The sequence below is a fragment of the Taudactylus pleione genome, unplaced genomic scaffold, assembly GCF_031769625.1.
Source record: "Taudactylus pleione unplaced genomic scaffold, aTauple2 ptg000497l, whole genome shotgun sequence".
Taxonomy (NCBI): domain Eukaryota; kingdom Metazoa; phylum Chordata; class Amphibia; order Anura; family Myobatrachidae; genus Taudactylus; species Taudactylus pleione.
The window spans coordinates 1,130,229-1,152,696 of NW_028284899.1; the positions used below are offsets into that span (position 1 = coordinate 1,130,229).

General features: G+C 32.4%; 11 non-coding genes across 11 annotated transcripts; all 11 read right to left on the reverse strand.

Moving 5' to 3' along the window:
• Positions 1-5,981: 5,981 nt before the first annotated feature.
• TRNAG-CCC (transfer RNA glycine (anticodon CCC)) lies at positions 5,982-6,052 on the reverse strand. The gene has a single exon. It is a non-coding gene; the product is annotated as a tRNA-Gly (tRNA).
• Positions 6,053-7,541: 1,489 nt separating this feature from the next.
• Positions 7,542-7,612, reverse strand: TRNAG-CCC (transfer RNA glycine (anticodon CCC)). Its single transcript has one exon. It is a non-coding gene; the product is annotated as a tRNA-Gly (tRNA).
• A 2,008-nt stretch (positions 7,613-9,620) lies between these two features.
• Positions 9,621-9,691, reverse strand: TRNAG-CCC (transfer RNA glycine (anticodon CCC)). Its single transcript has one exon. It is a non-coding gene; the product is annotated as a tRNA-Gly (tRNA).
• A 965-nt stretch (positions 9,692-10,656) lies between these two features.
• On the reverse strand, positions 10,657-10,727 carry TRNAG-CCC (transfer RNA glycine (anticodon CCC)). Its single transcript has one exon. It is a non-coding gene; the product is annotated as a tRNA-Gly (tRNA).
• A 450-nt stretch (positions 10,728-11,177) lies between these two features.
• Positions 11,178-11,248, reverse strand: TRNAG-CCC (transfer RNA glycine (anticodon CCC)). Its single transcript has one exon. It is a non-coding gene; the product is annotated as a tRNA-Gly (tRNA).
• A 450-nt stretch (positions 11,249-11,698) lies between these two features.
• On the reverse strand, positions 11,699-11,769 carry TRNAG-CCC (transfer RNA glycine (anticodon CCC)). The gene has a single exon. It is a non-coding gene; the product is annotated as a tRNA-Gly (tRNA).
• A 2,010-nt stretch (positions 11,770-13,779) lies between these two features.
• TRNAG-CCC (transfer RNA glycine (anticodon CCC)) lies at positions 13,780-13,850 on the reverse strand. Its single transcript has one exon. It is a non-coding gene; the product is annotated as a tRNA-Gly (tRNA).
• A 3,565-nt stretch (positions 13,851-17,415) lies between these two features.
• On the reverse strand, positions 17,416-17,486 carry TRNAG-CCC (transfer RNA glycine (anticodon CCC)). The gene has a single exon. It is a non-coding gene; the product is annotated as a tRNA-Gly (tRNA).
• Positions 17,487-18,975: 1,489 nt separating this feature from the next.
• On the reverse strand, positions 18,976-19,046 carry TRNAG-CCC (transfer RNA glycine (anticodon CCC)). The gene has a single exon. It is a non-coding gene; the product is annotated as a tRNA-Gly (tRNA).
• Positions 19,047-21,054: 2,008 nt separating this feature from the next.
• Positions 21,055-21,125, reverse strand: TRNAG-CCC (transfer RNA glycine (anticodon CCC)). Its single transcript has one exon. It is a non-coding gene; the product is annotated as a tRNA-Gly (tRNA).
• Positions 21,126-22,090: 965 nt separating this feature from the next.
• Positions 22,091-22,161, reverse strand: TRNAG-CCC (transfer RNA glycine (anticodon CCC)). The gene has a single exon. It is a non-coding gene; the product is annotated as a tRNA-Gly (tRNA).
• Positions 22,162-22,468: the final 307 nt, after the last annotated feature.

Consider the following 22,468-nt stretch of genomic DNA (forward strand, 5'->3'; position numbering starts at 1 on the left):
TTGTGCTAAAGAGTTTTTGGAACAAATGTAGTTAATTCGGAAATGTAATTGCCTTTACAATAGCAGCTTTGGGTCTTTAGTGTTTGTGTCCGTAGCACTTTTTTTTTACCTGTGGAGAGGAAATGTTACTATTATGCTTTTTAAGAATTTGGTGAATAGAGACATCTTGGAGGCTCATCTTTGAGAAATGCAATATTGTAATGTTTTTAGTGAGATTCAATATATATTCATTTGAAAAATGTCATAGGATTCAAAAAACACATTTTCATGCGCTAGCCGGGACTCTAACCGGGTCAGAAGAATGGGAATCTTGCTTGATACCCCTACACTACTAGCGCTCTTTAGAAACTTTTAATTCACATAACAAATGACTAACAATCAATTGATAATCTTTAGTCAAAAATGTGCAATTTGGCTATGATTTTCAAGTGAAATTGTACTATTTGCACTGTTGTATAGATTTCCCAAGATAAGAAGTACATACATTTTCTCCATGGATGTATTTTTAGTTCAAGGAGGATTGTGCTAAAGAGTTAGTGGAGCAAATACAAATAATTCGGAAATGTTATTGCCTTTACAATAGCAGCTTTGGGACTTTAGTGTTTGTGCCAGTAGCTCAATTTTTTTACCTGTGGAGAGGAAGTGTTACTTCTATGCTTTTTAAGAATTTGGTGACTAGAGACATCTTGGATGCTAATCTCTGAGAAATGCAATATTGCAGTGTTTTTAGTGAGATTCAATATATATTAATTTGAAACATTTCATAGGATTCAAAAGACACATTATGCACTAGCCGGGTCTCAAACCAAGGTCGCACGAATGATAATCTTGCATGATACCCCTACACTAGCACATTCTTAAAGAACTACATTCACATAAAATAAGTCTTGCAATCAATTGTTAATCTCTAGTGAAAATTGTGCAATGTGACTGTGTTTTTCAAGTGAAGTTGTACTATCTCCACTGCCTTATAAGTTTCCCACAATAAGAAATACATATATTTACTCTTTGGATGTATTTTTTTTCAAGGAAAGATTTGATAATGACATTGTGGAGCAGATGTAAAAAATTAAGAAATATAATTGACTTCACAATTAAAGCTTTAACTCTTTAGTGTTTGTATCACTGGTACATTTTTTTTTACCTGTGGAGAGAAAATGTTACCTCTATGCTTTTTAAGAATTTTGTGAATTGAGACATCTTCAAGGACTATCTCTGAGAAAAGCAATAAAGCTATGTTTTTTATACAGATTAATTATATATTAATTTAACAGATTTTATAGAATTCAAAAGACACACTTTTATGCGCTAGCTGGGACTCGAACCCAGGTCGCAAGAATGGGAATCTTGCATGTTACCCCTACTTTACTAGCGCTTTTTAGCTACCTATAATTCACACAACAAATGACTAACAATCAATTGATGATCTTTAGTCAAAAATGTTCAATTTGGCTATGATTTTCAAGTGAAATTGTACTATTTGCACTGTTGTATAGATTTCCCAAGATAAGAAATACATATCTTTGCTCCATGGATGTATTTTTAGTTCAAGGAAGATTGTGCTAAAGAGTTTGTGGAACAAATGTAGTTAATTCGGAAATGTAATTGCCTTTACAATAGCAGCTTTGGGTCTTTAGTGTTTGTGTCCGTAGCACTTTTTTTTTACCTGTGGAGAGGAAATGTTACTATTATGCTTTTTAAGAATTTGGTGAATAGAGACATCTTGGAGACTCATCTTTGATAAATGCAATATTGTAATGTTTTTAGTGAGATTCAATATATATTAATTTGAAAAATGTCATAGGATTCAAAAAACACATTTTCATGCGCTAACCGGGACTCGAACCCGGGACGCAAGAATGGGAATCTTGCATGACACCCCTACACTACTAGCGCTTTTTAGCTACCTATAATTCACACAACAAATGACTAACAATCAATTGATGATCTTTAGTCAAAAATGTTCAATTTGGCTATGATTTTCAAGTGAAATTGTACTATTTGCACTGTTGTATAGATTTCCCAAGATAAGAAATACATATCTTTGCTCCATGGATGTATTTTTAGTTCAAGGAAGATTGTGCTAAAGAGTTTTTGGAACAAATGTAGTTAATTCGGAAATGTAATTGCCTTTACAATTGCAGCTTTGGGTCTTTAGTGTTTGTGTCCGTAGCACTTTTTTTTTACCTGTGGAGAGGAAATGTTACTATTATGCTTTTTAAGAATTTGGTGAATAGAGACATCTTGGAGGCTCATCTTAGAGAAATGCAATATTGTAATGTTTTTAGTGAGATTCAATATATATTAATTTGAAAAATGTCATAGGATTCAAAAAACACATTTTCATGCGCTAGCCGAGACTCTAACCCGGGTCACAAGAATGGGAATCTTGCATGATACCCCTACACTACTAGCGCTCTTCAGAAACTTTTAATTCACATAACAAATGACTAACAATCAATTGATAATCTTTAGTCAAAAATGTGCAATTTGGCTATGATTTTCACGTGAAATTGTTCTATTTGCACTGTAGTATAGATTTCCCAAGATAAGTAGTACATATATTTTCTCCATGGATGTATTTTTAGTTCAAGGAAGATTGTGCTAAAGAGTTTGTGGAGCAAATATAAATAATTCGGAAATGTTATTGCCTTTACAATAGCAGCTTTGGGACTTTAGTGTTTGTGCCAGTAGCACAATTTTTTTACCTGTGGAGAGGAAGAGTTACTTCTATGCTTTTTAAGAATTTGGTGAATAGAGACATCTTGGATGCTAATCTCTGAGAAATGCAATATTGCAGTGTTTTAGTGAGATTCAATATATATTAATTTGAAACATTTCATAGGATTCAAAAGACTCATTATGCACTAGCCGGGTCTCAAACCAAGGTCGCACGAATGATAATCTTGCATGATACCCCTACACTAGCACATTCTTAAAGAACTACATTCACATAAAAGAAGTCTTGCAATCAATTGTTAATCTCTAGTGAAAATTGTGCAATGTGACTGTGTTTTTCAAGTGAAGTTGTACTATCTCCACTGCCTTATAAGTTTCCCACAATAAGAAATACATATATTTACTCTTTGGATGTATTTTTTTTCAAGGAAAGATTTGATAATGACATTGTGGAGCAGATTTAAAAAATTAAGAAATATAATTGACTTCACAATTAAAGCTTTAACTCTTTAGTGTTTGTATCACTGGTACATTTTATTTACCTGTGGAGAGAAAATGTTACCTCTATGCTTTTTAAGAATTTTGTGAATTGAAACATCTTCAAGGACTATCTCTGAGAAAAGCAATAAAGCTATGTTTTTTATACAGATTAATTATATATTAATTTAACAGATTTTATAGAATTCAAAAGACACACTTTTATGTGCTAGCTGGGACTCGAACCCAGGTCGCAAAAATGGGAATCTTGCATGATACCCCTACAATAATTAGCGCTTTTTAGCTACCTACAATTCACACAACAAATGACTAACAATCAATTGATGATCTTTAGTCAAAAATGTTCAATTTGGCTATGATTTTCAAGTGAAATTGTACTATTTGCACTGTTGTATAGATTTCCCAAGATAAGAAATACATATCTTTGCTCCATGGATGTATTTTTAGTTCAAGGAAGATTGTGCTAAAGAGTTTTTGGAACAAATGTAGTTAATTCGGAAATGTAATTGCCTTTACAATAGCAGCTTTGGGTCTTTAGTGTTTGTGTCCGTAGCACTTTTTTTTTACCTGTGGAGAGGAAATGTTACTATTATGCTTTTTAAGAATTTGGTGAATAGAGACATCTTGGAGGCTCATCTTTGAGAAATGCAATATTGTAATGTTTTTAGTGAGATTCAATATATATTCATTTGAAAAATGTCATAGGATTCAAAAAACACATTTTCATGCGCTAGCCGGGACTCTAACCGGGTCACAAGAATGGGAATCTTGCTTGATACCCCTACACTACTAGCGCTCTTTAGAAACTTTTAATTCAAATGACAAATGACTAACAATCAATTGATAATCTTTAGTCAAAAATGTGCAATTTGGCTATGATTTTCAAGTGAAATTGTACTATTTGCACTGTTGTATAGATTTCCCAAGATAAGAAGTACATACATTTTCTCCATGGATGTATTTTTAGTTCAAGGAGGATTGTGCTAAAGAGTTAGTGGAGAAAATACAAATAATTCGGAAATGTTATTGCCTTTACAATAGCAGCTTTGGGACTTTAGTGTTTGTGCCAGTAGCACAATTTTTTTACCTGTGGAGAGCAAGTGTTACTTCTATGCTTTTTAAGAATTTGGTGACTAGAGACATCTTGGATGCTAATCTCTGAGAAATGCAATATTGCAGTGTTTTTAGTGAGATTCAATATATATTAATTTGAAACATTTCATAGGATTCAAAAGACACATTATGCACTAGCCGTGTCTCAAACCAAGGTCGCACGAATGATAATCTTGCATGATACCCCTATACTAGCACATTCTTAAAGAACTACATTCACATAAAAGAAGTCTTGCAATCAATTGTTAATCTCTAGTGAAAATTGTGCAATGTGACTGTGTTTTTCAAGTGAAGTTGTACTATCTCCACTGCCTTATAAGTTTCCCACAATAAGAAATACATATATTTACTCTTTGGATGTATTTTTTTTCAAGGAAAGATTTGATAATGACATTGTGGAACAGATTTAAAAAATTAAGAAATATAATTGACTTCACAATTAAAGCTTTAACTCTTTAGTGTTTGTATCACTGGTACATTTTTTTTTACCTGTGGAGAGAAAATGTTACCTCTATGCTTTTTAAGAATTTTGTGAATTGAGACATCTTCAAGGACTATCTCTGAGAAAAGCAATAAAGCTATGTTTTTTATACAGATTAATTATATATTAATTTAACAGATTTTATAGAATTCAAAAGACACACTTTTATGTGCTAGCTGGGACTCGAACCCAGGTCGCAAGAATGGGAATCTTGCATGTTACCCCTACTTTACTAGCGCTTTTTAGCTACCTATAATTCACACAACAAATGACTAACAATGAATTGATGATCTTTAGTCAAAAATTTTCAATTTGGCTAAGATTTTCAAGTGAAATTGTACTATTTGCACTGTTGTATAGATTTCCCAAGACAAGAAATACATATCTTTGCTCCATGGATGTATATTTAGTTCAAGGAAGATTGTGCTAAAGAGTTTGTGGAACAAATGTAGTTAATTCGGAAATGTAATTGACTTTACAATAGCAGCTTTGGGTCTTTAGTGTTTGTGTCCGTAGCACTTTTTTTTTACCTGTGGAGAGGAAATGTTACTATTATGCTTTTTAAGAATTTGGTGAATAGAGACATCTTGGAGACTCATCTTTGATAAATACAATATTGTAATGTTTTTAGTGAGATTTAATATATATTAATTTGAAAAATGTCATAGGATTCAAAAAACACATTTTCATGCGCTAACCGGGACTCGAACCCGGGTCGCAAGAATGGGAATCTTGCATGACACCCCTACACTACTAGCGCTTTTTAGCTACCTATAATTCACACAACAAATGACTAACAATGAATTGATGATCTTTAGTCAAAAATTTTCAATTTGGCTAAGATTTTCAAGTGAAATTGTACTATTTGCACTGTTGTATAGATTTCCCAAGATAAGAAATACATATCTTTGCTCCATGGATGTATTTTTAGTTCAAGGAAGATTGTGCTAAAGAGTTTGTGGAACAAATATAAATAATTCGGAAATGTAATTGCCTTTACAATAGCAGCATTGGGTCTTTAGTGTTTGTGTCCGTAGCACATTTTTTTTACCTGTGGAGAGGAAATGTTACTATTATGCTTTTTAAGAATTTGGTGAATAGAGACATCTTGGAGGCTCATCTTAGAGAAATGCAATATTGTAATGTTTTTAGTGAGATTCAATATATATTAATTTGAAAAATGTCATAGGATTCAAAAAACACATTTTCATGCGCTAGCCGGGACTCTAACCCGGGTCACAAGAATGGGAATCTTGCATGATACCCCTACACTACTAGCGCTCTTCAGAAACTTTTAATTCACATAACAAATGACTAACAATCAATTGATAATCTTTAGTCAAAAATGTGCAATTTGGCTATGATTTTCAAGTGAAATTGTTCTATTTGCACTGTAGTATAGATTTCCCAAGATAAGAAGTACATACATTTTCTCCATGGATGTATTTTTAGTTCAAGGAAGATTGTGCTAAAGAGTTTGTGGAGCAAATATAAATAATTCGGAAACATTATTGCCTTTACAATAGCAGCTTTGGGACTTTAGTGTTTGTGCCAGTAGCACAATTTTTTTTACCTGTGGAGAGGAAGAGTTACTCCTATGCTTTTTAAGAATTTGGTGAATAGAGACATCTTGGATGCTAATCTCTGAGAAATGCAATATTGCAGTGTTTTTAGTGAGATTCAATATATATTAATTTGAAACATTTCATAGGATTCAAAAGACTCATTATGCACTAGCCGGGTCTCAAACCAAGGTCGCACGAATGATAATCTCGCATGATACCCCTACACTAGCACATTCTTAAAGAACTACATTCACATAAAAGAAGTCTTGCAATCAATTGTTAATCTCTAGTGAAAATTGTGCAATGTGACTGTGTTTTTCAAGTGAAGTTGTACTATCTCCACTGCCTTATAAGTTTCCCACAATAAGAAATACATATATTTACTCTTTGGATGTATTTTTTTTCAAGGAAAGATTTGATAATGACATTGTGGAACAGATTTAAAAAATTAAGAAATATAATTGACTTCACAATTAAAGCTTTAACTCTTTAGTGTTTGTATCACTGGTACATTTTTTTTTACCTGTGGAGAGAAAATGTTACCTCTATGCTTTTTAAGAATTTTGTGAATTGAGACATCTTCAAGGACTATCTCTGAGAAAAGCAATAAAGCTATGTTTTTTATACAGATTAATTATATATTAATTTAACAGATTTTATAGAATTCAAAAGACACACTTTTATGTGCTAGCTGGGACTCGAACCCAGGTCGCAAGAATGGGAATCTTGCATGTTACCCCTACTTTAATAGCGCTTTTTAGCTACCTATAATTCACACAACAAATGACTACCAATCAATTGATGATCTTTAGTCAAAAATGTTCAATTTGGCTATGATTTTCAAGTGAAATTGTACTATTTGCACTGTTGTATAGATTTCCCAAGATAAGAAATACATATCTTTGCTCCATGGATGTATTTTTAGTTCAAGGAAGATTGTGCTAAAGAGTTTGTGGAACAAATATAAATAATTCGGAAATGTAATTGCCTTTACAATAGCAGCATTGGGTCTTTAGTGTTTGTGTCCGTAGCACATTTTTTTTTAACTGTGGTGATTAAATGTTACTATTATGCTTTTTAAGAATTTGGTGAATAGAGACATCTTGGAGGCTCATCTTAGAGAAATGCAATATTGTAATGTTTTTAGTGAGATTCAATATATATTAATTTGAAAAATGTCATAGGATTCAAAAAACACATTTTCATGCGCTAGCCGGGACTCTAACCCGGGTCACAAGAATGGGAATCTTGCATGATACCCCTACACTACTAGCGCTCTTCAGAAACTTTTAATTCACATAACAAATGACTAACAATCAATTGATAATCTTTAGTCAAAAATGTGCTATTTGGCTATGATTTTCAAGTGAAATTGTTCTATTTGCACTGTAGTATAGATTTCCCAAGATAAGAAGTACATACATTTTCTCCATGGATGTATTTTTAGTTCAAGGAAGATTGTGCTAAAGAGTTTGTGGAGCAAATATAAATAATTCGGAAATGTTATTGCCTTTACAATAGCAGCTTTGGGACTTTAGTGTTTGTGCCAGTAGCACAATTTTTTTACCTGTGGAGAGGAAGAGTTACTTCTATGCTTTTTAAGAATTTGGTGAATAGAGACATCTTGGATGCTAATCTCTGAGAAATGCAATATTGCAGTGTTTTTAGTGAGATTCAATATATATTAATTTGAAACATTTCATAGGATTCAAAAGACTCATTATGCACTAGCCGGGTCTCAAACCAAGGTCGCACGAATGATAATCTTGCATGATACCCCTACACTAGCACATTCTTAAAGAACTACATTCACATAAAAGAAGTCTTGCAATCAATTGTTAATCTCTAGTGAAAATTGTGCAATGTGACTGTGTTTTTCAAGTGAAGTTGTACTATCTCCACTGCCTTATAAGTTTCCCACAATAAGAAATACATATATTTACTCTTTGGATGTATTTTTTTTCAAGGAAAGATTTGATAATGACATTGTGGAACAGATTTAAAAATTTAAGAAATATAATTGACTTCACAATTAAAGCTTTAACTCTTTAGTGTTTGTATCACTGGTACATTTTTTTTTACCTGTGGAGAGAAAATGTTACCTCTATGCTTTTTAAGAATTTTGTGAATTGAGACATCTTCAAGGACTATCTCTGAGAAAAGCAATAAAGCTATGTTTTTTATACAGATTAATTATATATTAATTTAACAGATTTTATAGAATTCAAAAGACACACTTTTATGTGCTAGCTGGGACTCGAACCCAGGTCGCATGAATGGGAATCTTGCATGTTACCCCTACTTTAATAGCGCTTTTTAGCTACCTATAATTCACACAACAAATGACTAACAATCAATTGATGATCTTTAGTCAAAAATGTTCAATTTGGCTATGATTTTCAAGTGAAATTGTACTATTTGCACTGTTGTATAGATTTCCCAAGATAAGAAATACATATCTTTGCTCCATGGATGTATTTTTAGTTCAAGGAAGATTGTGCTAAAGAGTTTTTGGAACAAATGTAGTTAATTCGGAAATGTAATTGCCTTTACAATAGCAGCTTTGGGTCTTTAATGTTTGTGTCCGTAGCACTTTTTTTTTACCTGTGGAGAGGAAATGTTACTATAATGCTTTTTAAGAATTTGGTGAATAGAGACATCTTGGAGACTCATCTTTGATAAATGCAATATTGTAATGTTTTTAGTGAGATTCAATATATATTAATTTGAAAAATGTCATAGGATTCAAAAAACACATTTTCATGCGCTAACCGGGACTCGAAGCCGGGTCGCAAGAATGGGAATCTTGCATGATACCCCTACACTACTAGCGCTTTTTAGCTACCTATAATTCACACAACAAATGACTAACAATCAATTGATGATCTTTAGTCAAAAATGTTCAATTTGGCTATGATTTTCAAGTGAAATTGTACTATTTGCACTGTTGTATAGATTTCCCAAGATAAGAAATACATATCTTTGCTCCATGGATGTATTTTTAGTTCAAGGAAGATTGTGCTAAAGAGTTTGTGGAACAAATATAAATAATTCGGAAATGTAATTGCCTTTACAATAGCAGCATTGGGTCTTTAGTGTTTGTGTCAGTAGCACATTTTTTTTACCTGTGGAGAGGAAATGTTACTATTATGCTTTTTAAGAATTTGGTGAATAGAGACATCTTGGAGGCTCATCTTTGAGAAATGCAATATTGTAATGTTTTTAGTGAGATTAAATATATATTATTTTGAAAAATGTCATAGGATTCAAAAAACACATTTTCATGCACTAGCCGGGACTCTAACCCGGGTCACAAGAATGGGAATCTTGCATGATACCCCTACACTACTAGCGCTCTTCAGAAACTTTTAATTCACATAACAAATGACTAACAATCAGTTGATAATCTTTAGTCAAAAATGTGCAATTTGGCTATGATTTTCAAGTGAAATTGTACTATTTGCACTGTAGTATAGATTTCCCAAGATAAGAAGTACATACATTTTCTCTATGGATGTATTTTTAGTTCAAGGAAGATTGTGCTAAAGAGTTTGTGGAGCAAATATAAATAATTCGGAAATGTTATTGCCTTTACAATAGCAGCTTTGGGACTTTAGTGTTTGTGCCAGTAGCACAATTTTTTTACCTGTGGAGAGGAAGTGTTACTTCTATGCTTTTTAAGAATTTGGTGAATAGAGACATCTTGGATGCTAATCTCTGAGAAATGCAATATTGCAGTGTTTTTAGTGAGATTCAATATATATTAATTTGAAACATTTCATAGGATTCAAAAGACACATTATGCACTAGCCAGGTCTCAAACCAAGGTCGCACGAATGATAATCTTGCATGATACCCCTACACTAGCACATTCTTAAAGAACTACATTCACATAAAAGATGTCTTGCAATCAATTGTTAATCTCTAGTGAAAATTGTGCAATGTGACTGTGTTTTTCAAGAGAAGTTGTACTATCTCCACTGCCTTATAAGTTTCCCACAATAAGAAATACATATATTTACTCTTTGGATGTATTTTTTTTCAAGGAAAGATTTGATAATGACATTGTGGAGCAGATGTAAAAAATTAAGAAATATAATTGACTTCACAATTAAAGCTTTAACTCTTTAGTGTTTGTATCACTGGTACATTTTTTTTACCTGTGGAGAGAAAATGTTACCTCTATGCTTTTTAAGAATTTTGTGAATTGAGACATCTTCAAGGACTATCTCTGAGAAAAGCAATAAAGCTATGTTTTTTATACATATTAATTATATATTAATTTAACAGATTTTATAGAATTCAAAAGACACACTTTTATGTGCTAGCTGGGACTCGAACCCAGGTCGCAAGAATGGGAATCTTGCATGATACCCCTACACTACTAGCGCTTTTTAGCTACCTATAATTCACACAACAAATGACTAACAATCAATTGATGATCTTTAGTCAAAAATGTTCAATTTGGCTATGATTTTCAAGTGAAATTGTACTATTTGCACTGTTGTATAGATTTCCCAAGATAAGAAATACATATCTTTGCTCCATGGATGTATTTTTACTTCAAGGAAGATTGTGCTAAAGAGTTTGTGGAACAAATGTAGTTAATTCGGAAATGTAATTGCCTTTACAATAGAAGCTTTGGGTCTTTAGTGTTTGTGTCCGTAGCACTTTTTTTTTACCTGTGGAGAGGAAATGTTACTATTATGCTTTTCAAGAATTTGGAGAATAGAGACATCTTAGAGGCTCATCTTTGAGAAATGCAATATTGTAATGTTTTTAGTGAGATTCAATATATATTAATTTGAAAAATGTCATAGGATTCAAAAAACACATTTTTATGCGCTAGCCGGGACTCGAACCCGGGTCGCAAGAATGGGAATCTTGCATGACACCCCTACACTACTAGCGCTTTTTAGCTACCTATAATTCACACTACAAATGACTAACAATCAATTGATGATCTTTAGTCAAAAATGTTCAATTTGGCTATGATTTTCAAGTGAAATTGTACTATTTGCACTGTTGTATAGATTTCCCAAGATAAGAAATACATATCTTTGCTCCATGGATGTATTTTTAGTTCAAGGAAGATTGTGCTAAAGAGTTTGTGGAACAAATATAAATAATTCGGAAATGTAATTGCCTTTACAATAGCAGCATTGGGTCTTTAGTGTTTGTGTCCGTAGCACATTTTTTTTACCTGTGGAGAGGAAATGTTACTATTATGCTTTTTAAGAATTTGGTGAATAGAGACATCTTGGAGGCTCATCTTAGAGAAATGCAATATTGTAATGTTTTTAGTGAGATTCAATATATATTAATTTGAAAAATGTCATAGGATTCAAAAAACACATTTTCATGCGCTAGCCGGGACTCTAACCCGGGTCACAAGAATGGGAATCTTGCATGATACCCCTACACTACTAGCGCTCTTCAGAAACTTTTAATTCACATAACAAATGACTAACAATCAATTGATAATCTTTAGTCAAAAATGTGCAATTTGGCTATGATTTTCAAGTGAAATTGTTCTATTTGCACTGTAGTATAGATTTCCCAAGATAAGAAGTACATACATTTTCTCCATGGATGTATTTTTAGTTCAAGGAAGATTGTGCTAAAGAGTTTGTGGAGCAAATATAAATAATTCGGAAACGTTATTGCCTTTACAATAGCAACTTTGGGACTTTAGTGTTTGTGCCAGTAGCACAATTTTTTTTACCTGTGGAGAGGAAGAGTTACTCCTATGCTTTTTAAGAATTTGGTGAATAGAGACATCTTGGATGCTAATCTCTGAGAAATGCAATATTGCAGTGTTTTTAGTGAGATTCAATATATATTAATTTGAAACATTTCATAGGATTCAAAAGACTCATTATGCACTAGCTGGGTCTCAAACCAAGGTCGCACGAATGATAATCTCGCATGATACCCCTACACTAGCACATTCTTAAAGAACTACATTCACATAAAAGAAGTCTTGCAATCAATTGTTAATCTCTAGTGAAAATTGTGCAATGTGACTGTGTTTTTCAAGTGAAGTTGTACTATCTCCACTGCCTTATAAGTTTCCCACAATAAGAAATACATATATTTACTCTTTGGATGTATTTTTTTTCAAGGAAAGATTTGATAATGACATTGTGGAACAGATTTAAAAAATTAAGAAATATAATTGACTTCACAATTAAAGCTTTAACTCTTTAGTGTTTGTATCACTGGTACATTTTTTTTTACCTGTGGAGAGAAAATGTTACCTCTATGCTTTTTAAGAATTTTGTGAATTGAGACATCTTCAAGGACTATCTCTGAGAAAAGCAATAAAGCTATGTTTTTTATACAGATTAATTATATATTAATTTAACAGATTTTATAGAATTCAAAAGACACACTTTTATGTGCTAGCTGGGACTCGAACCCAGGTCGCAAGAATGGGAATCTTGCATGTTACCCCTACTTTAATAGCGCTTTTTAGCTACCTATAATTCACACAACAAATGACTAACAATCAATTGATGATCTTTAGTCAAAAATGTTCAATTTGGCTATGATTTTCAAGTGAAATTGTACTATTTGCACTGTTGTATAGATTTCCCAAGATAAGAAATACATATCTTTGCTCCATGGATGTATTTTTAGTTCAAGGAAGATTGTGCTAAAGAGTTTGTGGAACAAATGTAGTTAATTCGGAAATGTAATTGCCTTTACAATAGCAGCTTTGGGTCTTTAGTGTTTGTGTCCGTAACACTTTTTTTTTACCTGTGGAGAGGAAATGTTACTATTATGCTTTTTAAGAATTTGGTGAATAGAGACATCTTGGAGACTCATCTTTGATAAATGCAATATTGTAATGTTTTTAGTGAGATTCAATATATATTAATTTGAAAAATGTCATAGGATTCAAAAAACACATTTTCATGCGCTAACCGGGACTCGAACCCGGGTCGCAAGAATGGGAATCTTGCATGACACCCCTACACTACTAGCGCTTTTTAGCTACCTATAATTCACACAACAAATGACTACCAATCAATTGATGATCTTTAGTCAAAAATGTTCAATTTGGCTATGATTTTCAAGTGAAATTGTACTATTTGCACTGTTGTATAGATTTCCCAAGATAAGAAATACATATCTTTGCTCCATGGATGTATTTTTAGTTCAAGGAAGATTGTGCTAAAGAGTTTGTGGAACAAATATAAATAATTCGGAAATGTAATTGCCTTTACAATAGCAGCATTGGGTCTTTAGTGTTTGTGTCCGTAGCACATTTTTTTTTAACTGTGGTGATTAAATGTTACTATTATGCTTTTTAAGAATTTGGTGAATAGAGACATCTTGGAGGCTCATCTTAGAGAAATGCAATATTGTAATGTTTTTAGTGAGATTCAATATATATTAATTTGAAAAATGTCATAGGATTCAAAAAACACATTTTCATGCACTAGCCGGGACTCTAACCCGGGTCACAAGAATGGGAATCTTGCATGATACCCCTACACTACTAGCGCTCTTCAGAAACTTTTAATTCACATAACAAATGACTAACAATCAATTGATAATCTTTAGTCAAAAATGTGCAATTTGGCTATGATTTTCAAGTGAAATTGTTCTATTTGCACTGTAGTATAGATTTCCCAAGATAAGAAGTACATACATTTTCTCCATGGATGTATTTTTAGTTCAAGGAAGATTGTGCTAAAGAGTTTGTGGAGCAAATATAAATAATTCGGAAATGTTATTGCCTTTACAATAGCAGCTTTGGGACTTTAGTGTTTGTGCCAGTAGCACAATTTTTTTACCTGTGGAGAGGAAGAGTTACTTCTATGCTTTTTAAGAATTTGGTGAATAGAGACATCTTGGATGCTAATCTCTGAGAAATGCAATATTGCAGTGTTTTTAGTGAGATTCAATATATATTAATTTGAAACATTTCATAGGATTCAAAAGACTCATTATGCACTAGCCGGGTCTCAAACCAAGGTCGCACGAATGATAATCTTGCATGATACCCCTACACTAGCACATTCTTAAAGAACTACATTCACATAAAAGAAGTCTTGCAATCAATTGTTAATCTCTAGTGAAAATTGTGCAATGTGACTGTGTTTTTCAAGTGAAGTTGTACTATCTCCACTGCCTTATAAGTTTCCCACAATAAGAAATACATATATTTACTCTTTGGATGTATTTTTTTTCAAGGAAAGATTTGATAATGACATTGTGGAGCAGATGTAAAAAATTAAGAAATATAATTGACTTCACAATTAAAGCTTTAACTCTTTAGTGTTTGTATCACTGGTACATTTTTTTTACCTGTGGAGAGAAAATGTTACCTCTATGCTTTTTAAGAATTTTGTGAATTGAGACATCTTCAAGGACTATCTCTGAGAAAAGCAATAAAGCTATGTTTTTTATACAGATTAATTATATATTAATTTAACAGATTTTATAGAATTCAAAAGACACACTTTTATGTGCTAGCTGGGACTCGAACCCAGGTCGCAAAAATGGGAATCTTGCATGATACCCCTACAATAATTAGCGCTTTTTAGCTACCTACAATTCACACAACAAATGACTAACAATCAATTGATGATCTTTAGTCAAAAATGTTCAATTTGGCTATGATTTTCAAGTGAAATTGTACTATTTGCACTGTTGTATAGATTTCCCAAGATAAGAAATACATATCTTTGCTCCATGGATGTATTTTTAGTTCAAGGAAGATTGTGCTAAAGAGTTTTTGGAACAAATGTAGTTAATTCGGAAATGTAATTGCCTTTACAATAGCAGCTTTGGGTCTTTAGTGTTTGTGTCCGTAGCACTTTTTTTTTACCTGTGGAGAGGAAATGTTACTATTATGCTTTTTAAGAATTTGGTGAATAGAGACATCTTGGAGGCTCATCTTTGAGAAATGCAATATTGTAATGTTTTTAGTGAGATTCAATATATATTCATTTGAAAAATGTCATAGGATTCAAAAAACACATTTTCATGCGCTAGCCGGGACTCTAACCGGGTCACAAGAATGGGAATCTTGCTTGATACCCCTACACTACTAGCGCTCTTTAGAAACTTTTAATTCAAATGACAAATGACTAACAATCAATTGATAATCTTTAGTCAAAAATGTGCAATTTGGCTATGATTTTCAAGTGAAATTGTACTATTTGCACTGTAGTATAGATTTCCCAAGATAAGAAGTACATACATTTTCTCCATGGATGTATTTTTAGTTCAAGGAGGATTGTGCTAAAGAGTTAGTGGAGAAAATACAAATAATTCGGAAATGTTATTGCCTTTACAATAGCAGCTTTGGGACTTTAGTGTTTGTGCCAGTAGCACAATTTTTTTACCTGTGGAGAGCAAGTGTTACTTCTATGCTTTTTAAGAATTTGGTGACTAGAGACATCTTGGATGCTAATCTCTGAGAAATGCAATATTGCAGTGTTTTTAGTGAGATTCAATATATATTAATTTGAAACATTTCATAGGATTCAAAAGACACATTATGCACTAGCCGTGTCTCAAACCAAGGTCGCACGAATGATAATCTTGCATGATACCCCTACACTAGCACATTCTTAAAGAACTACATTCACATAAAAGAAGTCTTGCAATCAATTGTTAATCTCTAGTGAAAATTGTGCAATGTGACTGTGTTTTTCAAGTGAAGTTGTACTATCTCCACTGCCTTATAAGTTTCCCACAATAAGAAATACATATATTTACTCTTTGGATGTATTTTTTTTCAAGGAAAGATTTGATAATGACATTGTGGAGCAGATTTAAAAAATTAAGAAATATAATTGACTTCACAATTAAAGCTTTAACTCTTTAGTGTTTGTATCACTGGTACATTTTTTTTTACCTGTGGAGAGAAAATGTTACCTCTATGCTTTTTAAGAATTTTGTGAATTGAGACATCTTCAAGGACTATCTCTGAGAAAAGCAATAAAGCTATGTTTTTTATACAGATTAATTATATATTAATTTAACAGATTTTATAGAATTCAAAAGACACACTTTTATGTGCTAGCTGGGACTCGAACCCAGGTCGCAAGAATGGGAATCTTGCATGTTACCCCTACTTTACTAGCGCTTTTTAGCTACCTATAATTCACACAACAAATGACTAACAATGAATTGATGATCTTTAGTCAAAAATTTTCAATTTGGCTAAGATTTTCAAGTGAAATTGTACTATTTGCACTGTTGTATAGATTTCCCAAGACAAGAAATACATATCTTTGCTCCATGGATGTATATTTAGTTCAAGGAAGATTGTGCTAAAGAGTTTGTGGAACAAATGTAGTTAATTCGGAAATGTAATTGCCTTTACAATAGCAGCTTTGGGTCTTTAGTGTTTGTGTCCGTAGCACTTTTTTTTTACCTGTGGAGAGGAAATGTTACTATTATGCTTTTTAAGAATTTGGTGAATAGAGACATCTTGGAGACTCATCTTTGATAAATACAATATTGTAATGTTTTTAGTGAGATTTAATATATATTAATTTGAAAAATGTCATAGGATTCAAAAAACACATTTTCATGCGCTAACCGGGACTCGAACCCGGGTCGCAAGAATGGGAATCTTGCATGACACCCCTACACTACTAGCGCTTTTTAGCTACCTATAATTCACACAACAAATGACTAACAATCAATTGATGATCTTTAGTCAAAAATGTTCAATTTGGCTATGATTTTCAAGTGAAATTGTACTATTTGCACTGTTGTATAGATTTCCCAAGATAAGAAATACATATCTTTGCTCCATGGATGTATTTTTAGTTCAAGGAAGATTGTGCTAAAGAGTTTGTGGAACAAATATAAATAATTCGGAAATGTAATTGCCTTTACAATAGCAGCATTGGGTCTTTAGTGTTTGTGTCCGTAGCACATTTTTTTTACCTGTGGAGAGGAAATGTTACTATTATGCTTTTTAAGAATTTGGTGAATAGAGACATCTTGGAGGCTCATCTTAGAGAAATGCAATATTGTAATGTTTTTAGTGAGATTCAATATATATTAATTTGAAAAATGTCATAGGATTCAAAAAACACATTTTCATGCGCTAGCCGGGACTCTAACCCGGGTCACAAGAATGGGAATCTTGCATGATACCCCTACACTACTAGCGCTCTTCAGAAACTTTTAATTCACATAACAAATGACTAACAATCAATTGATAATCTTTAGTCAAAAATGTGCAATTTGGCTATGATTTTCAAGTGAAATTGTTCTATTTGCACTGTAGTATAGATTTCCCAAGATAAGAAGTACATACATTTTCTCCATGGATGTATTTTTAGTTCAAGGAAGATTGTGCTAAAGAGTTTGTGGAGCAAATATAAATAATTCGGAAACATTATTGCCTTTACAATAGCAGCTTTGGGACTTTAGTGTTTGTGCCAGTAGCACAATTTTTTTTACCTGTGGAGAGGAAGAGTTACTCCTATGCTTTTTAAGAATTTGGTGAATAGAGACATCTTGGATGCTAATCTCTGAGAAATGCAATATTGCAGTGTTTTTAGTGAGATTCAATATATATTAATTTGAAACATTTCATAGGATTCAAAAGACTCATTATGCACTAGCCGTGTCTCAAACCAAGGTCGCACGAATGATAATCTCGCATGATACCCCTACACTAGCACATTCTTAAAGAACTACATTCACATAAAAGAAGTCTTGCAATCAATTGTTAATCTCTAGTGAAAATTGTGCAATGTGACTGTGTTTTTCAAGTGAAGTTGTACTATCTCCACTGCCTTATAAGTTTCCCACAATAAGAAATACATATATTTACTCTTTGGATGTATTTTTTTTCAAGGAAAGATTTGATAATGACATTGTGGAACAGATTTAAAAAATTAAGAAATATAATTGACTTCACAATTAAAGCTTTAACTCTTTAGTGTTTGTATCACTGGTACATTTTTTTTTACCTGTGGAGAGAAAATGTTACCTCTATGCTTTTTAAGAATTTTGTGAATTGAGACATCTTCAAGGACTATCTCTGAGAAAAGCAATAAAGCTATGTTTTTTATACAGATTAATTATATATTAATTTAACAGATTTTATAGAATTCAAAAGACACACTTTTATGTGCTAGCTGGGACTCGAACCCAGGTCGCAAGAATGGGAATCTTGCATGTTACCCCTACTTTAATAGCGCTTTTTAGCTACCTATAATTCACACAACAAATGACTACCAATCAATTGATGATCTTTAGTCAAAAATGTTCAATTTGGCTATGATTTTCAAGTGAAATTGTACTATTTGCACTGTTGTATAGATTTCCCAAGATAAGAAATACATATCTTTGCTCCATGGATGTATTTTTAGTTCAAGGAAGATTGTGCTAAAGAGTTTGTGGAACAAATATAAATAATTCGGAAATGTAATTGCCTTTACAATAGCAGCATTGGGTCTTTAGTGTTTGTGTCCGTAGCACATTTTTTTTTAACTGTGGTGATTAAATGTTACTATTATGCTTTTTAAGAATTTGGTGAATAGAGACATCTTGGAGGCTCATCTTAGAGAAATGCAATATTGTAATGTTTTTAGTGAGATTCAATATATATTAATTTGAAAAATGTCATAGGATTCAAAAAACACATTTTCATGCGCTAGCCGGGACTCTAACCCGGGTCACAAGAATGGGAATCTTGCATGATACCCCTACACTACTAGCGCTCTTCAGAAACTTTTAATTCACATAACAAATGACTAACAATCAATTGATAATCTTTAGTCAAAAATGTGCTATTTGGCTATGATTTTCAAGTGAAATTGTTCTATTTGCACTGTAGTATAGATTTCCCAAGATAAGAAGTACATACATTTTCTCCATGGATGTATTTTTAGTTCAAGGAAGATTGTGCTAAAGAGTTTGTGGAGCAAATATAAATAATTCGGAAATGTTATTGCCTTTACAATAGCAGCTTTGGGACTTTAGTGTTTGTGCCAGTAGCACAATTTTTTTACCTGTGGAGAGGAAGAGTTACTTCTATGCTTTTTAAGAATTTGGTGAATAGAGACATCTTGGATGCTAATCTCTGAGAAATGCAATATTGCAGTGTTTTTAGTGAGATTCAATATATATTAATTTGAAACATTTCATAGGATTCAAAAGACTCATTATGCACTAGCCGGGTCTCAAACCAAGGTCGCACGAATGATAATCTTGCATGATACCCCTACACTAGCACATTCTTAAAGAACTACATTCACATAAAAGAAGTCTTGCAATCAATTGTTAATCTCTAGTGAAAATTGTGCAATGTGACTGTGTTTTTCAAGTGAAGTTGTACTATCTCCACTGTCTTATAAGTTTCCCACAATAAGAAATACATATATTTACTCTTTGGATGTATTTTTTTTCAAGGAAAGATTTGATAATGACATTGTGGAACAGATTTAAAAATTTAAGAAATATAATTGACTTCACAATTAAAGCTTTAACTCTTTAGTGTTTGTATCACTGGTACATTTTTTTTTACCTGTGGAGAGAAAATGTTACCTCTATGCTTTTTAAGAATTGTGTGAATTGAGACATCTTCAAGGACTATCTCTGAGAAAAGCAATAAAGCTATGTTTTTTATACAGATTAATTATATATTAATTTAACAGATTTTATAGAATTCAAAAGACACACTTTTATGTGCTAGCTGGGACTCGAACCCAGGTCGCATGAATGGGAATCTTGCATGTTACCCCTACTTTAATAGCGCTTTTTAGCTACCTATAATTCACACAACAAATGACTAACAATCAATTGATGATCTTTAGTCAAAAATGTTCAATTTGGCTATGATTTTCAAGTGAAATTGTACTATTTGCACTGTTGTATAGATTTCCCAAGATAAGAAATACATATCTTTGCTCCATGGATGTATTTTTAGTTCAAGGAAGATTGTGCTAAAGAGTTTTTGGAACAAATGTAGTTAATTCGGAAATGTAATTGCCTTTACAATAGCAGCTTTGGGTCTTTAATGTTTGTGTCCGTAGCACTTTTTTTTTACCTGTGGAGAGGAAATGTTACTATAATGCTTTTTAAGAATTTGGTGAATAGAGACATCTTGGAGACTCATCTTTGATAAATGCAATATTGTAATGTTTTTAGTGAGATTCAATATATATTAATTTGAAAAATGTCATAGGATTCAAAAAACACATTTTCATGCGCTAACCGGGACTCGAAGCCGGGTCGCAAGAATGGGAATCTTGCATGATACCCCTACACTACTAGCGCTTTTTAGCTACCTATAATTCACACAACAAATGACTAACAATCAATTGATGATCTTTAGTCAAAAATGTTCAATTTGGCTATGATTTTCAAGTGAAATTGTACTATTTGCACTGTTGTATAGATTTCCCAAGATAAGAAATACATATCTTTGCTCCATGGATGTATTTTTAGTTCAAGGAAGATTGTGCTAAAGAGTTTGTGGAACAAATATAAATAATTCGGAAATGTAATTGCCTTTACAATAGCAGCATTGGGTCTTTAGTGTTTGTGTCAGTAGCACATTTTTTTTACCTGTGGAGAGGAAATGTTACTATTATGCTTTTTAAGAATTTGGTGAATAGAGACATCTTGGAGGCTCATCTTTGAGAAATGCAATATTGTAATGTTTTTAGTGAGATTAAATATATATTATTTTGAAAAATGTCATAGGATTCAAAAAACACATTTTCATGCACTAGCCGGGACTCTAACCCGGGTCACAAGAATGGGAATCTTGCATGATACCCCTACACTACTAGCGCTCTTCAGAAACTTTTAATTCACATAACAAATGACTAACAATCAGTTGATAATCTTTAGTCAAAAATGTGCAATTTGGCTATGATTTTCAAGTGAAATTGTACTATTTGCACTGTAGTATAGATTTCCCAAGATAAGAAGTACATACATTTTCTCTATGGATGTATTTTTAGTTCAAGGAAGATTGTGCTAAAGAGTTTGTGGAGCAAATATAAATAATTCGGAAATGTTATTGCCTTTACAATAGCAGCTTTGGGACTTTAGTGTTTGTGCCAGTAGCACAATTTTTTTACCTGTGGAGAGGAAGTGTTACTTCTATGCTTTTTAAGAATTTGGTGAATAGAGACATCTTGGATGCTAATCTCTGAGAAATGCAATATTGCAGTGTTTTTAGTGAGATTCAATATATATTAATTTGAAACATTTCATAGGATTCAAAAGACACATTATGCACTAGCCAGGTCTCAAACCAAGGTCGCACGAATGATAATCTTGCATGATACCCCTACACTAGCACATTCTTAAAGAACTACATTCACATAAAAGATGTCTTGCAATCAATTGTTAATCTCTAGTGAAAATTGTGCAATGTGACTGTGTTTTTCAAGAGAAGTTGTACTATCTCCACTGCCTTATAAGTTTCCCACAATAAGAAATACATATATTTACTCTTTGGATGTATTTTTTTTCAAGGAAAGATTTGATAATGACATTGTGGAGCAGATGTAAAAAATTAAGAAATATAATTGACTTCACAATTAAAGCTTTAACTCTTTAGTGTTTGTATCACTGGTACATTTTTTTTACCTGTGGAGAGAAAATGTTACCTCTATGCTTTTTAAGAATTTTGTGAATTGAGACATCTTCAAGGACTATCTCTGAGAAAAGCAATAAAGCTATGTTTTTTATACATATTAATTATATATTAATTTAACAGATTTTATAGAATTCAAAAGACACACTTTTATGTGCTAGCTGGGACTCGAACCCAGGTCGCAAGAATGGGAATCTTGCATGATACCCCTACACTACTAGCGCTTTTTAGCTACCTATAATTCACACAACAAATGACTAACAATCAATTGATGATCTTTAGTCAAAAATGTTCAATTTGGCTATGATTTTCAAGTGAAATTGTACTATTTGCACTGTTGTATAGATTTCCCAAGATAAGAAATACATATCTTTGCTCCATGGATGTATTTTTACTTCAAGGAAGATTGTGCTAAAGAGTTTGTGGAACAAATGTAGTTAATTCGGAAATGTAATTGCCTTTACAATAGAAGCTTTGGGTCTTTAGTGTTTGTGTCCGTAGCACTTTTTTTTTACCTGCGGAGAGGAAATG